General features: G+C 39.8%; 2 pseudogenes; both read right to left on the bottom strand.

Moving 5' to 3' along the window:
* The window catches only part of LOC116531786, a 32,331-nt pseudogene extending 16,429 nt beyond the window's left edge, over positions 1–15,902 (bottom strand).
* Positions 5,679–5,768, bottom strand: LOC116531828 (annotated as a pseudogene).
* Positions 15,903–17,288: the final 1,386 nt, after the last annotated feature.

The following is a 17,288-nucleotide window of genomic DNA, read 5'->3' as shown; positions in this document are numbered from 1 at the left end:
CCTTCCTTCCTTCCTTCCTTCCTTCCTTCCTTCTTTCTTTCTTTCAGACAGAATCTCACTCTATTGCTAAGGCTGGAGTGCAGTGGCATGATTTCAGCTCACTGCAACCTCTGCCTCCTGGGTTCAAGTGATCCTCATGCCTTAGCCTCTGGTGTAGCTAGGATTACAGGTGGGTACCACCACGCTCAGCTAATTTTTTCTATTTGCAGTAGAGGCAGGTTTTTGCCATGTTGTCCAGGCTGATCTCAGACTCAAGTGATCCATCCACCTCAGCTTCCCAAAGTGCTGGGATTATACACATTAGCCACCACAAGTGACCTTGTAAGACTTTTCAATATGAAAACTCTTTTAATTTTGGGATTTTTGGGAACAAGTTTATTCATGATATCTCCTTGTCCATTTTCTTTATCTTGCAGGAATGGTTATAATTTAAATTTGTTTTTCTGTATTGGATCTTCAGTTTTCTCATCTCTTGTTTCTTAGTTTTATGTTTGTACTCTATTTTCTGGAAATTTCTTCAAGTTTATATTTTATCTCTCTATATGGTTCTGATTTCTGCCACCATGCTTTTAATTTCTAAGAGTTGCTCTAATTTGTATTCTACATTTTCTTTCTTAGAACATCTTATTCTTGTTTCATTTGCTTCACAATTAACCATCACACTCTCTTTTATCCTCTTTATAGAAAAAATGGTCTCCAGATTTCTACTTGGTTTGTGAGGGGCCATGATTGAATGACATGGAGTTGAAGATGACATTTAGAGACATGATTGCTTTTTTATTTGATTCTTCCTCATTTTAAGTGCCCCGCTTTACTGCTAACTTCATAAATATCTGGTGCTGTCAGGTACTGGGACTTTTGAGAATTATCTTGTTTAAATTAGATTGATTCTTTACTTTCTTCACTATAGACTCAGTACTTTGTTGTCTTTCATTAATTTTCTTTCCAGATTCCAAAAGACTTTTGCTTTTGCTACTTTTTCTATTTTCATTCTCTTTGTGGTTACATATCTTTTTATCCTTTTGTTTTAAATTTAGAGATGTTTGAAGAAGGTGTTCTGACTGAATGTTTCTCTTGCCTAAATTCTTATGTTGAAGTTCTAACCTCCAATGTGACAGTGTTTGGAGGTGGGAACATCGGGAGGTAATTAGGTTTGGATGAGATCATTAGGATGAGGTCCCAATGATGGAATTATAATGTCCTTATAAAAAGAGGAAGAAAAACCAGGACTCACTGTCTTCATATGAGCATACAGTGCAAAGACAGCTATCTATAAGCCAGGAAGAGGTCCTCAGTTGCAGCTAAATTTCTAGCACCTTGATCTTGGACTTCTCAGTCTCGTAGCCTATCCAGAACTGTGATAAATGAACAGCTGTTGTTTAAGCTACCAGCCTATGAGCTGATTAATACAAAGGATATAAAATTAGATTTCTATTTTAATCCACCGTCTTAACCTGGAACCTCCTTGACATGTTGGTTTTTGGGGGGAGAGCAGGAATTCAGTAAAGTCCAGAGCATAAGATACTGCTGAAAGGAGAACACTAAAATATGGTTAGGGTAGGTGTGCCTGGGGAGTCTAGGGGAAGCATGAAGACCCTTGTTATCTTTCAGGGATGAGAAAGAGCAATGGGACTCACTGAGGATAAGCATCACCTGCTTCAGCCTTTTATTTATTAGCATTCCTGAGCCAAGGCATGGCTTACAACAGGCTCAAGCCTGTAATCCCAGCACTTTGGGAGGCCGAGGCGGGTGGATCACGAGGTCAAGAGATCGAGACCATCCTGGTCAACATGGTGAAACCCCGTCTCTACTAAAAATACAAAAAATTAGCTGGGCATGGTGGCACGTGCCTGTAATCCCAGCTACTCAGGAGGCTGAGGCAGGAGAATTGCCTGAACCCAGGAGGCGGAGGTTGCGGGTGAGCCGAGATCGCGCCATTGCACTCCAGCCTGGGCAACAAGAGCGAAACCCCGTCTAAAAAAAAAAAAAAAAAAAAAAAAGAAAATTGAGGGATACAGGATGTTTCCTGCTGTGAAGATGCATCAAAGATGATTCCATTGCCAGTTTTAAGAGGCAGTGGCTAAATTTAAAATGGGACGTATTCTGTGTAGGCCTGTGCTGGTAATGAATGGCTCAGCATGTAATCGGACAGTTCCTTGTGGCATATTTTTAAGTACTGTATTTGCAGATGACCTTTTACAGAGGTAAATTGCATATAAGGGGGCTGTAAGTGCCGCATTTAATAATGCTTCAGGGACATTAGAAAGAAAGTAACCGTTATTGTTCGGTGATAGCATGTCATTATTAACTTACAGTCAGGTTGCTGAGCAGTGACCAACACTCAGCAACAGATGTCTGCTTTTTCAGCTTTAAGAACTGATCAGAACTAGCCAGGGCATATGCAAGATGTTAAGGGATAAAAGTAGAAAAAATAAGCTAGGAAAAAGAAAAATGCCTGGACTGGGAAAACCTAGATGATTCGCCTTAAAAACATATATTGATAAATGTTTCACGTTTACAAAGACACAATAATCTTTGAACTGGACTGAGGTGTAGGGAGTCCTAGGTCTGTACCTGAGTTGGTTCATTTCCAGTTTTCTCCGTTATGTACACTGAGGGTCATTTTTCTGGAGATTTCCTGTTTAGCTCATTTCACATACAGTAACTAAATTAAAACATCACTGTTATTCTTATAAGTAAAAAACCTTAAAGTGGCTCTTTTTTCTACTACCTAGAGAATGAAGTAAAAATTCTTTTATCTGGTCATCAAGACTCCATAGTGTGAACTTTGCAAGGTGACACTCCTGACTCCCCACTCCTGACTTCTAGGAGTTTCCGTTTAGAGCAGATTGCTTTTTGTCTTTTAATGTAGTATGTTCATTCCGAATTTCCTGTTTTTGTTGTGATATTCTGACCTTGCTTCTGAATTATTCTATCCAAGGGATTAACGAACTTCTGTAAAGTGGCAGATAATAAGCATTTTCAGTTTTATGGGCCACATGGTCTCTGTTGCAACTACTTGATTCAGTTCTACTGTTGTTGCATGAAAACAGCACAGATAACATGCGAACAAAGTGGTGGGGCCAGATTCGATTTTTGGTTCTTGTATTTTACTGACACCTGCTTTAGCCTCCTGAATCCTGCTGTTCTAGCCAAGAAAATCCCAAACTCCATGAACTCCATGAGACCATCCCAACACATTTTCTTCTCAGGTCCCTGAATGTGCCAAGACTTCCATATCATTGCCTTAAGAGTTGCTGCTCAGTCTCAGCCTGGCTAATGTGCTTCCCTGGCTTTCTTTGAAGGGTTTTCTTTGTTTCTTTTTCTCACTTTCCTGGTCTTATGTGAGAAGCTGAACCAGGTCTGGAACTGAGGGTTCCTTTGTTTATGTCTTGTCTTTCCTATAGTGTTTTCTTTATCTTATCATGATGCTTTAATATATCACACTAGTTCAAATCAAAGGCAGTTTGAGAGCTTGGGTCACTACTGTCCCAAGTCCATTATTATTAGTCCTCAGTTCAGCATTCTTTCCTCACTTACATCAGACCCAGAGAGACACAGAAATAGAATCTCCTAGGGGTTGCCAAGGATTGGCCCAGAGATCAAGGCAGAGATGGAAGTTGGGAAAAATTTAGGTACAAATTTCTCTCTTCCTTTCATCTTCTTTTAATTAATCACTACCACTAATAAAACAAATATGAAATACACAAGAAAGTTCTCACTAATCTATTTTTGATAGAATGCTTTTCTTATATGCTTTCTTCTGTCACCTGAGAGAGAAAATGATTGAATTAATGAATCAGTATAGACCAATACTAATCATGGATATGTTTAGTCAGACATGAGTTCTTTGTAATTCTGCGTTTCTAATAAAATATTTAGGCTTATTTTCCCAGTCTAGGTTCTCATATTTTTAAGTGACATCTTGAGTATTTGGACTCAGGCAGCAACAAATGTTAAGTTTGCTAGGTGAGATGCTTGGTGTGAGTAGTCACGGCTTGGAAAATCTTACGGTTCCATTTTCCCTTTTAGCAAGCTCTCCAGATATTCTATGAGAACTTACAGGAAATAAATTTCAATAGAGACATCCACACCCAAGAGATTTAAAAACATGAAGCATAAACATATGAGAGTCAACATGATTTATTCTTCATTTCAGCTATTAGATAAAATGTGAATATGAAATTAGCAAATTAAATTAGATTGATATCTCCTCTGGTTAGTAACATAATATTAATAGCTCAGTTAAGACCATTCATTATTTTTATACCCCATATGACTAGTTCTTGTTTATAAGATGGCCTCTAAGGGGAGGAAGTGCAGAGCCATCCATTACCAACAGGCAGAGAGTCTGTGACTTTTTAAGAACCCAGTGGTGTCTATGAGCCACATTAACACTTGATTAGGAGTTCAGGTCATCATTAAAGTCACAAAGACCAGGGTGTGCTCTACAAGAAGGACAGCTGTTATCATAATAGTTAGAACAAGGCATAGAAATCCCTCATCTGATGTCCTCCTGGGTGTTTTCTGTCACAACTCCCAAACTGCTGCCTCACTTCATGTCGTGTCATTACTTAGAAAAATGATTGTAGTGTGACTTGAGGTGAAGCCTTTTAATTTTCATTAAAAGAAAAAATTATTATAAAAGAAAAAAAATTACATATTCAGTGGTACCTCTCTCGTTTTTTCTTTAAAAGGAAATGAATAATTTGGGAAAAATGAACTCATTGTGTCGCATTGGGATTTCAGTATTATATTATTTTGAAATATATGGAACTACCATTTAGACAGTCACAAATAGTTGAATATTAGTATTTCATATGATTCAACTTAATAAGAGCTGTTACTCATTGACCATTGTGTCAGAAACCCTATGAAAAAGCATCCATATTTTCTTATTAATCTTCATAATAATCACTAGTGATAGTATATTTCCATCAGTTCCCATCCTCCTACCTTTGCCAAAACCACCTCACATGGAACTTCTTAGGCAAATGAAGTTTCAAGATCATTCCTTCATCCCATTCTCCACCCTGCACTTCCTGCCTTACCCTACACTTACAATGACCTCTCCTATGCTCTCTTTTTTATAGAAACATTTATGATGGTACTGCCTAAGACACAGGCATTACCACACGCGCTTAACAGATTGGGAAATGGAGGCTCAGGGAATGGGGAAGGAAGAGAATTGGAGCATAAATGAGGCAGGATTTGAATCCAGGCCACCTTGGTTCAAAACTCTGAGCTTCTTCAATAATTACCATAGTATCTCTATGCTTGATGACTCAATCACCTGATGTAAGGCACTGCGGAGGTGACCTAACACATTTGGGCCAAATTGATAGAATTAACCTTCTTCATATAGTCAAATCAGATCAATAGAGATGTTACTTTGTCCTTGTCCTCAGGTAATGTCAAAGATCAATGAAACGTTAGAATGACCTGATGTTTCAGTGTCTCTTAGGGGAATTTGCTACAAGTGAAATATTCCAGACCCTTTCTCCAAAGGTTGTGAATCTAAGTTGTGGATGAATCCACACAGACTTACTTCTCTATAACCACCTCAGGTGAGCCCAGTGAGAAACTTCAGGAAAATCTTGGATAAATGTTAACTTAGTCCAAGTGCCTTTTTAATTTAATTTAATTTTAAAATCTTTTTCACTTAATTTTTTTCTTCAGGTCAGATGGGTAATGTGCAGGTTTGTGGGTGGCACATCTGACACACGTGCATGAACACCTAGTTATCATGCCCACGAACTACAAAAGATCTATTGCCTTATTTTATAGATGAAGAAAGTCACTTGACATGTGAAGCTACTTAACTTACTGATTTGCTGGTAGCATTGGTAGTAGGACTAAATCTGGGTCTCTGAACTCATAATCAAGTGGACTGTTTCCTAAACTTTAGCCACAGACCCCCAGAAATGGAGATATACAATAAGCATTATTAAAGTTTGAATAAATAACATGAGTCACACATGCAGTATTTATCAACAAGCACAGGAATGACCTTTTGATTGAAAGTGGATCGGCCGGGTGTGGTGTCTCAAGCCTGTAATCCCAGCACTTTGGGAGGCCGAGGCGGGTGGATCACGAGGTCAAGAGATCGAGACCATCCCCGCCGACATGGTGAAACCCCGTCTCTACTAAAAATACAAAAAAAATTAGCTGGATGTGGTGGTGTGTGCCTGTAGTTCCAGCTACTTGGGAGGCTGAGGCAGGAGAGCTGCTTGAACCCAGGAGGCGGAGGTTGCAGTGAGCCAAGATTGTGCCACTGCACTCCAGCCTGGCACCTGATGACAGAGAGACTCTGTGTCAAAAAAAAAAAAGAAAGAAAGTGGATCTGTTATTAGGCCTCCACTTGCCAGCTAGCCTAGCTCAGCTGGGGGTACCAGAAGTCAGTTCAGGCCTAAAAGTAATCAAACTGAAGATTGGATGACACTTCTAATGAAATCTTCAAACAGAACCTTCCCCAGGAATCACCATTTCCAGACTAGTCTGGATTGGAAATACCAACTTCAGCTTTTTAGAGTAAACATGTAAACAATGTCCTCTGCAGAAATGGACCTAAAACAAGCCTGGTCTTTGAACCTCCTAAGGGATTCTATGTGTTTGGACAAGGTCTTGGATTCATCCAATCAAATGCTTACTTGAGTGGTTTCGTAGCAGTTTCTTGTATGTGGTGAACAGGCAGACTGAACAAGAATCTCCAGATCAGAGATATGGGGAGGGTACAGGAGATTATAATAAATTCCCTCCCAATACACACTAGTACCATGTGGATGGCAGGAGTGAGCTCCTTGCACTTGGTGAAATGGTCACACAGTGTGTGATACAGTATCTGCACCTCCATGCAAGACTGCAGACCTGGGGAGTCTTTAATTGCATCTGGGAGGATGCTATGTTTCCTCTGTCAATAACTATTTCTATAAATTTAAAATTTCAGTTCAGATATAACTTTTGCGTCTTTTATCAGTGGCTGTTGGTGTCTTTCCGCCAATCATGTCCCATAGCCCTGTTGTGATAACCATGCACCCACAGTCCTCAGTTCACGTAAGCACATACAACGAATAGTAACGAAATTGGTGGTTTGGACATGTCACTTCTATTTCTGCAAATCTCTGTAAATCCAATGAAAGGTCCTAAGGTGCCTGCTGGTGCCCCACAGAATTCTCTTCTGAAGCCAGTTCTTCAGCCTCCACATCTGTTTGTTTCCTCGTCCTCTGTCCTCTCGATGTTGTTAGTTTATTTGACAAGCATCTATTATTTAGGCATCTCTAAGTCTCCATTCCATTTGGAAAGCCATCTATGCTTTTGTGTAGACCTCCATGACCCCTGTCCACTGCCCACAGTCAAGGGTGAGGGGCAACTCAGCAGGCACGTTTCTGCTCTTACCTGCTGCCTCCCTTCCCTGCTTGTTGGTTGATTGTGCTCAGTGCTCAGCAAGGTAGGGCTCCAGCATGTCCTGATGCCGGGAATTCTCTCTCAACCAAGTCTTCAGCACAACACAAGGAGTTCTGTTGTTGTTGTTTTTGAGATGGAGTTTCACTCTTGTTGCCCAGGCTAGAGTGCAGTGGCGTGACCTTTGCTTATTGCAACCTCCGCCTCTTGGGTTCAAGTGATTCTCCTGCCTCAGCCTCCTGAGTTTCTGGGATTACAGGTGCCTGCCACCGTGCCTGGCTAATTTTTGTATTTTTAGTAGAGACAGGGTTTCACCATGTTGGCCAGGCTGGTTTCGAATTCCTGACCTCAGGTGATCGACCCGCTTTGGCCTCCCAAAGTGCTGGGATTACAGGCGTGAGCCACCGTGCTTGGCCAGCATGAGGAGTTTTGAGTTGTATTTACAACCAGAAAGAACTAATACAGCTGTTCACAGAATCAACTGTAACATGATTTTACCTAAAAATCTGCCCTTTTCACTTCCAATATGTTTGATTTTCGGGAAAATCAGTTATTTTTTAGGAAATTAAAAACTAAATTCTCATAGGATTTCAGAAATGACTCTGATTTCAAAGTGCAAACTGCTTGAAAGCCTGAACTAACCACTAAACATGAACTACATCCCAAACCTCTAATTCAGAAATATCGTGTTATCTACTTTGTAAAAATCTTTCTGTGATATTTAGCACTTGGGTCACTTGTGACCACCAATATGGAGAAATGAAACATTATTTTTATGTGATTATCTTCTTTTCCTCATCCTTGAGTTTAGACACTCTATTTCTCTTTGATGCCCTGTGTTTATTTTAGAGCATTCTCTAAGTCTTTTAATGTTTTCTAATCCTGCCCCTGCCCTCCTTATGTGACTATCTAAAAAAAAAAAAGCCCACCTAATTTACATTAAAGTGTATTTCAGACAAATGACTTACCCACATATCAAGGAATTATTATGGAATAAAATATATAAACATAAACAGATCTGATAGTCTTGTATGGAATATAAGGCATTATTTTGGTTTTATGTGGCCTGAAATGATTATTATGAGCGCTAATGATCATTTTTCTAATATTGGATGGCAACATGATTACTTGGTTATGTTGTATGCATCACAAACAGACCCTTTAAAAAACGAAACTGTGCACTGACAAAGTGAATTAGACAGTTTGTAAGTATGAAAATAAAGAAACATTTATATAGCTGAATCCCAACCAAAGAGCCTATTTCTGAGAGAAGGGTAAAAATTTTTGAGAACAGAATTCTTTGAAAAACATAATCATGCTAGGGAGGAAAGATGCCAGATTCTCTTGAATTTTTGAACTCAGATATAAACTGACTGATCTAAATATAGGGAAAGTTACTTTGTAAATTGAAAATGCATTAGGACCTTTTACCCCTACTCCCATGGGAATGTCTTGTCTGGGAGAGATGTGCATAGGGCCATATTTTGTTTGGTTTGAAAGGAACGTGAAGATTGAGGGGCGTATTTGGTCCTGCTTTGATTACTGTAATGCCAACACACTTTTATTTGATGCAAGCCTGGTGACTCCTGGCGAGAAGAAATTATGCTTGTGGAATGAGAGATTTTCTGGATGCAGAAAAAAACACGTGACAACTTCAGCTTTTCTGCCACATTCTGAATTAAATGTAAAATTACATGTTTGTCTTTTCTCTAATGCTGCCTCAATTCTAGGTGATTTAGATACAGTTTAGAGAGGACCCTTCAAATGCCAATGAACTTCTAGAATGCATTACATCTTAATTTAGGTTAACACTAACAGACAGGAAGAAAAATTAGTTGGGTTTGCAAAATAGCCAAAGTGGGTTACTGGGATCCTGCGGTGGCAACCGAAAGCCCTGGCTTTGCTTTCATCTTAGTTTACACAACACATTCCCGTTTCATGGATCTATAAATGCCACTTGCCTTTTTCAAATGATAAATTAGAGGCTCCCAAGAGGAAATGAAAATAAAAAAAATTCGAGCAATTCTCCTATCTCAGCCTCCTGAGTAGCTGGGACTAGAGGTGTGCGCCACCACCCCTGGCTAAACTTGTAGAGATAGTGTTTCACCATGTTGGCCAGGCTGGTCTTGAACTCCTGACCTCTGGTGATCCACTTGCCTCAGCCTCCCAAGGTGCTGGGATTACAGTCATGAGCTACGCACCTGGCCTGAAAATAAAAAGATTTTGAAGCTTCTCATAGAGAAAGAATTTAAAAAGTTCAAGGGTAGAAGGGGAAAAAAAGGAGAACTACATTGATTAGGCTCCTAGCATAGACGAGAAAGCAAATTATGTTCTCAGAGCCAATTCTTATTTAATTCTCACACCACCCTCCCAACTTCATGTTGTTATCCTCCTTTGGCCAACGAATCTGAAGGTCAGAGTGGACTTCCCAGAGTCGTAGAGCTATTAAGCATTCCAGAAGACCCTCCCTTCATTTTTTACTACCTCTGTCTGATGGGGCACAGAATTAAGTGAAACTTTCAGCGCAGTGTCAAGTGTTACCACCAGGACTGCCAAAAGCCTTGGTTTCCTCTAAAACAAATGGACTGACTTTTCATGGCCAAAAGGACCTTGTATTCAGGGCTGAGGGATGAGTTCTTAGTATCTGTGTGATCCCAAGTACACCATTTTCTGGGTGGCCCACTCAACAGGACAGACCCTCCAGTAAAGTTTCTCTCCTTTAATTAAGTTCATTAGTTTTTTTTTCTGGGAGTCTGATTCTACCCATGGACTATTTATGGGGTCCTGGTTCCTGTCTAGCTCTTTCCCCTATCCTATTCCATAGGAACCCTAGGGCCTTTGCTTTGCTAATTCCCTACCACTCCACATTTCCACTGAGCTCAAAATATCTTGAGTCCTTGTCTGAGAATCTCCAATGTCTGAATGTCTTCCCCCACAAAATCTTTGTCATTTAGTCCACTATGCCTGAAACCTCTTAATTCCTTTCAGAAAGTAAGACCATGCATGTTTGAACACTCTGACCTTTAGAAATTGCATCTTCATGTGAAACCCAAATCCTTCTTCTTATGGCTATTACCAGTGGTCCTGGTTCTTAGATTAAGTACCTTTTTTTTTTTTTTTTTCTGAAGGCTCACAGCAAGTAGGTGACCAAGTTAAGCACCATTTCTTACACTGGTGATGAAAAATATCTGGAATTGATTCAAGTTCCTAGGCTCAATATGCTATTCATTCATTCATTTATTCAAAGTGTATTTTTTTGAGTGACTAACAGTGCCCACTATCCATATCAGTGGGCAAAAGCCATGAGAAATAAGTTTGATCTCTATTCCCTAGTAGAAAAAAAAAAAAAGCTTTAAATCTTTAAAGAAGATGGTTATTTTTTGACCACTGAGTCATCTCCAGGCTTACAGGCTTCATGTATCTAGTTCTTTCTGTCTATGATATGACCTCCTCTTTTAGAGAAAGTCTCTTTAGAACATAAGTACTAAAAGGCCATGGACTACATTGTGTTCATCATTACATCCTCTGTGTCTAGCAAATTGTAACACTTAATAAGTAGCTTTAAAAATAATATGAATACATCATGATTATTTCTGGAACTCTTCTAATCTGAGCTGAAATTTAAACTGAGTCTCTTTTAGCTAGAATATACAAGCTTACTTCCTGAATAAAATGGAATCGGTGGAATAGAAATCATTTTACACAGAAAGAAAAAAGATTGATCATAAGGTGGTGTTTTAAGGAAACAACAACAAAATTAGAACATAAATGGTCGAATCAGGTCAAAAGTAGTCATTACAAGAATAAGTAAACTTACAACTGTGGGCAAATCAGAGATTCTGGAAAACATATGTATTAGGCTGGTTTTGCATTGCTATACAGAAATATCTGAGACTGGGTAATTTATAAGAAAAGGGGTTTAACTGGCTCACAGTTTTGCAGGCTTTATGAGAAGCATGATGCTGGCATCTGCTCAGCTTCTAGGGATGCCTGAGGAATCTTATAATCATGGCAGAAGGTGAAGTGGGGACAGGCACATCATGTGGTGAAAGCAGGAGCAAGAGAGAGAAGTGGAGGCATGCCACACACTTTTACATAACCAGTGAGTTCCCGAGAACTCACTATCGTGAGGACAGCGCCAAGGGGTTAGTGCTAGACCATTCATGAGAAATTTACTTCCATGATCCAGTCACCTCCCACTGGGACCCACCTTCAGTACTGGGGATTACAATTCAACATGAGATTTGAGTGGGGACAAATACACAAACTATATTAATAGCTAAAGGAGTTAAGGATACGAGGAGCTTTAGGTTTATTCATTCAAATGAATAATTTCCCAGAAAATGATTTGATTATTATTAGCAGCATGGCTTGAAGCTCTCACCAGTAGAACTCACCATTTTTCTATCGATAGTTTTCAAATGCGTATTTAGGTTTTACCTTTACACTTCTAGTATTTTGTGCCAGGGCCAGTTAGTTGTGAATTTACTGTTGCACTATCCTCTGGCATCTCTTAAACCATTGTTTCTTATTTTTGTGATATTTTACTTTTCTTGCATGTATTGTTTCTTTAACCAGAGTGAAGTCATTTAGTGCAATGTCTTTCACTTCTTTATGTATCTCATGAAGTCTGTAAGAATGCTTATTCATTAGTCAAAACGGGCAAACATGCTGTGACAAATAGATCCACCTATTTGTAATGGCTGAAATGCAACAGAAGTCTCCATCTTACTCACTTAACCAAGGCTGGCATTCTTGTTCCTGTTCACAAACAGCCTTTCTCCACATGTAGACTCAGAGCCAGTTCCTCTCAATGTGTGGTTGTTTCTATCTTAGGATTTTGTTGTTTTCTACATTGAGCTTGGAGAAGCTTAAAGAGCCTGAAGAGCCAAGTGGTCCTATTCTTAAAACTTGGCTTACAAATGCAAACATGATTTTCAGTCAGTGTTATTGGAGAGATGAGTCATATGGCCACACTAGAGGCATAGGAGACTGGGGATGTGTTGGAGTTCTATCCTGGGCAAACACTTCCCAGGCACATATTTATACTCTAAAATACAAAAATGGATTTTGATGGACAGCTAGCTATGTCTGCTAAGCACAAAATTGGGTTTAACAAATATTTGCTGATCTATTTATATCAGTAGTAAAGATCAAATTGCTTTTATTTCTCCTGGAACAGTGCTTTTTAATATCTCAGAAATTTTAGAAAAATCTGTGATGGTGTGAAGTAGGTTATGCATTTCTTCAACAATGATTTGAAAGATTGCTGATGTTTATCTAGGGAGATGTGAAGCAATTTAATATTATTAATTGCTAACAAATGGATAAGATTTACAAGAATTGTCAAAGCTTAAAGCTCCAAATAATCATTTCTCACACAAGAAAATTTATTATGCCATTATGCTTATTTCTATCAGGGTTCCTATAGTGCAATCACTGTTTGCTATTAAATTTTTATTGCACATTTAATTTATCTTTCCCTCTAGTGGGGAAACGTATTAGAGAATTCATTTGGCACTAGTATCATCTCCCCTTCTTTTTTTTCTTACCAGCTCTGCACCCCCTGAAATAGATAGGAATATATTTGTATCTTGGTATTAATTATACAGGAGCTGAAGAGAACAATGCCTACTGCTGCCTGAAGGGAATTACCTCACCAGAATTAGCTTTATGAAGATCCAAGTGGACTTCCATTATAAATATCCACTTTTGGTGGTTTATAAAGAATTCTGGGAAAAATCCATTTATAAGCTAAAGCTTGCTTTTCATCGATTAAAACAAAAAGCAATTTTGGTTTTCAAATATTAAAGGCAGACTGCTTGTTAAAAGTTGGGGTTGGAGGGCTATGTAGCTTATAAAACGCTGTATTGAAAATGATGTTTTATGTTTCTGAAGGTATACCTTTTATGTTCAAAGCTTAATAAACTTGTTTCCCATCCCACTTCCTGCCCCAAGAGTTGAATCAGGAGGAAAACAATGATATTGGATCTGAAAACACCTTTGTTGTCACCAAGGCCTTTCTCTTAACGGGGCTGGATTCAATGGAAACGTGTTCATTCCTGATACAGTGGAAGCCTTCTCTTGATTTTCAGAAAGATTTCTAGCTCTTGGGCCTAATTCACTCAGACAGAAGTCAGATTGCGTTATTGATTAGTCTGAAGCTCTAGTCTCTCGCAGGATTTGATAACACACCGTAACTGTTTTCTTCACACTGAACAACCAAAGTTTTGTTTGTATTTTGGGTAAGAGGCTGAACTTGACAAAATGTCAATGATCCCATTTCTAGTGCCTTAGTCAGGCTGTATTTTTTTTCCTTTGACTCTGCAGTAAGGCCTGAATGTCTGGTCTGCTGAACTCAGGAGGGAATGCATAGAAGTCTTGCCTTTCCCAGGAAGAATCAGTGAATCCTTCAAAGAGTGGTCGTTACAACTTCAATACAGTACACCCTTATTGTCTAGCCCTCTAAGAGCACTTTCCCCCTGGATCCCACCCAGTGTATTTAATCTACATATTAGCCAATGACTATGTTTGTCTGTTTCCTTATAGACATTGACATTAATGCACTGAAAGACTATGAAATTCATGTTCCAGAAGAAGTAGGATTTAGAGCTGACATTTACAGTGTTTCCATAATGGACAGCCGATCAATCAGGGCTTTATGTGTTGCTGAGTAATTCTTTCATCTTTCTGTTGCTATATGGATGTAGCAGCCAGCTGAAGAAGAGTGAGAACCCCCATCAAAATTGAGCTGACTACCTTACTCACCTGTGACATCACTGTCCTGGGACCGCATGTATTATGGTTAGCCTTGGCACATTATCTGCATGGCTTCTGCATTGGCCATGGTGTACTCATGCAGCCATATGCTCCAAAGTCTCCTGTCAGCCTCAGAACCACCATTGAGTCAAGCTGTCCCTTCCGTTACTGACTGCTATTAGGTATTAATAGAACGCTTGAGCTCCTGTCATCACTGGCCTAAGGGACTGTACCTCTCTCCCCCACCTGGTGCTTAGCAGGTGCTCCATAAATGTTGTCTTCCTGTTGTTTAGCACTTGGATTGATTTGTTCCAAAGACTTAGGAAACTCCTCTTCCAGCCCCTTCACTTGCACTGATTTCCAAGCTTCCTCCTCTGTGTGAGAATTAACAATAGCAATGCGATTTTTCTACCTTGGTGACTGTGTTTCCTATGTTGGTGACAGTGTTCTCAAAAATAAAGCAAAGGTCAACCTCACCCATACCTTTAACAGAGCATAAGAACCCTGACTGCAACAAAGCCTTACTGGCCCTTCCTTACCACATCCCTCTCCAGCCACCTACAGTTCCAACCTGCCAGCCCTTCCCCAACCCCTCCCCTATAGAAACTGTATTATAAAAACCTCAGCTTGTAAGCCAGGTCTCAGCCAGATTCCTGACTGGGACCCCTCGCAGGCTTATTCTTGTAAATACACCTGTTTGGTCATCAAGTTGCCTTGTCTCTCATTTTCTTCCTTTAAAAATCTTCCTAACATTCTGAGATTGTTCAAGGCACACACACACACACACACACACACACACACACACCAGTCTTAAAACTTCCTACTGGTTATAAGTAACTGAAGTGTACTCAGACTACTTCAAAGTAAAAGCAATGATTGGGAAGGAGGTGATTGGTTTAAGCAAAGAGCCCGCCACAAAGGGGCAGAAAGTAGCATGTGGTGACTGCTCTCTCCACCATCCATGAGGCTGGGGAATTCCCTTCTCAAGCTTTCTCTACACATTTGTTCATTTTCTTCTCTGAAGACCATCTCTCTCTCTTTCAAGTACAGCTTCTCTGCTTCTCAATTAATTTAAATTGCAAGTAACTTTGGTTTACATAATATTGGCTGCAGCCTTGACTCTATACATCAATGTCTGGCTTGATTACACTTTATCAACTGTGTTCAGCTTTTATGTCCTTTTGTTCAAATTCTTAAATTCAGGCAATGTCTCAAACCTGTCACAAGCCAACTGACAGTCTTTTGTATTGAGGACCAGTTAAAATTCATTAATATCATGAAACTAGTAGTGTCATTTACTAGGAATAGGTGATTTACTTTATTATATAAATTTAAATCATGAATAGTTCCATTAGTTTAAAATTTATGAAATAAAAATAATAGTGCAGAAAGCAGGAAAGATTTTGCCAAGATTTTCAAGTGGAAACCAAAAATATTCAGAGATTTTTTTTTTCTGTTTTTCATGTTTCTGAATAATTTTCCTGGGTAAAATTTAATTTATATTCTGAATTTAAATTAGCTATACAATTTGTATAATAGAAAATGATTTTATCTTCTAAATAAACATAGAACAGATATTTAAGGAATATTGATTGGAAAGGCCATTGAATGACAACTGTTCTCAGAGCACCTGCATCTCTCATGCTGGCCATGGCTCCCTTGACCCTCAGAGCAAGTTCTGCTGCCACATTATCTCTAAAAGCTGTGTTCAGGAATTTGTCCAACTTCTCAGTTAAGGGCATTTAACCTTGGCTGCTCTGTATTCCTGGCTGCATCTGTCCTCTGGTCAAGGGAAGCCTTGGATGGAAGAGCAGCTGTCACAAAGAGGGGCAGGACAGGCATTGAAAACAGCCTTGATCTTTGCCTCTTTTTCTCTCTGCCAGGATGATAACTGGTGCCCACGTAGCCAAAGAGGACAAGAGACCCCTGCATCTGAGCAGCGGCTGATCCTTTACCAGGCTGTTTTGATTTTTAGTTTGATTTCTTCCCAGCAAGCCGCTACCCTGCAGTCATGTAATGCCATTCTGATTTGGTTTGGCAGCATTAATCTAAGAAACATGTTTAATAGCTCAGGCATACTTATTTGTGTGAACTTTTTTTCCTGATAGCTTCTGTTCCTTGTTAACATAGGAGTCCTTGAGGTTGCCAAGGCCTTGCTTCAGCTTGGAGCCCAGATTTCTCCATTAAGCTGCTCTGTGTCTACAGTTGCTGCTCACCCAGCATTGCGCACTTGGAGGTATTCTAATTCAGGATAACTATCTGCTGTCAGTGAGGAATTAATGCATGTGGCCGGACAGTGGAAGGCAGCAGCACCTCTAGGCAAGCTGTTTCCCTTGCTAACTCATTGTATGCCTGTGGGTGAGACCCCTTCAGTCCCCAGGGCAGTGATTCTCCAGGCGGGGCCTATCTCAGTGTCCAAGTGATGGATTGCACTGTTTGAAAATTTGTGGCCAAAGCTGCTGTCAGATGCACTGACAGCAACTGTCACTGTGGAGGGAGAGTGAGCAAAGGGCTCACCTTAGAAGCTGTGCACTTTCCTTTCCAGATTTTGTGTCACCTACTATTAGCATCAACAGCCCATGGCCATAGAACCTTTGCCTCTCTTGACTTCCCTAATTCTGTCCAAGGCTATCCTAGCAGCAGTTCATACATGCAGTCTTGCTGCCCTCTTTTATTTTTTTCCTTTCCCACAGATTTAGTACCCATAGTTATACTCAGGTTCTTCTGTAGCACTACTTCCTGTACAGCATTCCCCTCCTTAGACAGTATTGGAAACAGGTTTATAATGTTGGGAAAGATCTACACTGAGACAATGGATTGCTCAGCAAAGCTAGTTTACTTCCTCCAGGAAGGGTACAACTCACCAGCAGTCTTGCCATGAGAACATGCCTGAACAAAGGAGACAAGGACGTTTCTAACTTTCATAACCTGACACAATCACCCTAATGCTGTGTCCAGTTTCCATTGGCCGGAATGGGACATTATAGTCTATGCTTGATCCGATTGGCTAAAAACTTTCTCCTGAATAGATAAGGAGAAAGAAGACAAGGAGCAAGAAGAAGCTAGTCAGGAGAAAATCAGGAGGGTTTCCAAATAAGGATTGGCATGCACCAGTGTTTGGAGCTTAC

This window comes from Sapajus apella, unplaced genomic scaffold (assembly GCF_009761245.1).
Source record: "Sapajus apella isolate SASKATOON/1434 unplaced genomic scaffold, GSC_monkey_1.0 scaffold72, whole genome shotgun sequence".
NCBI classification, from domain to species: Eukaryota; Metazoa; Chordata; class Mammalia; order Primates; family Cebidae; genus Sapajus; species Sapajus apella.
Note: the sequence above shows the minus strand (reverse complement) of the source record. Positions and strands in the feature narration are given on the sequence as shown.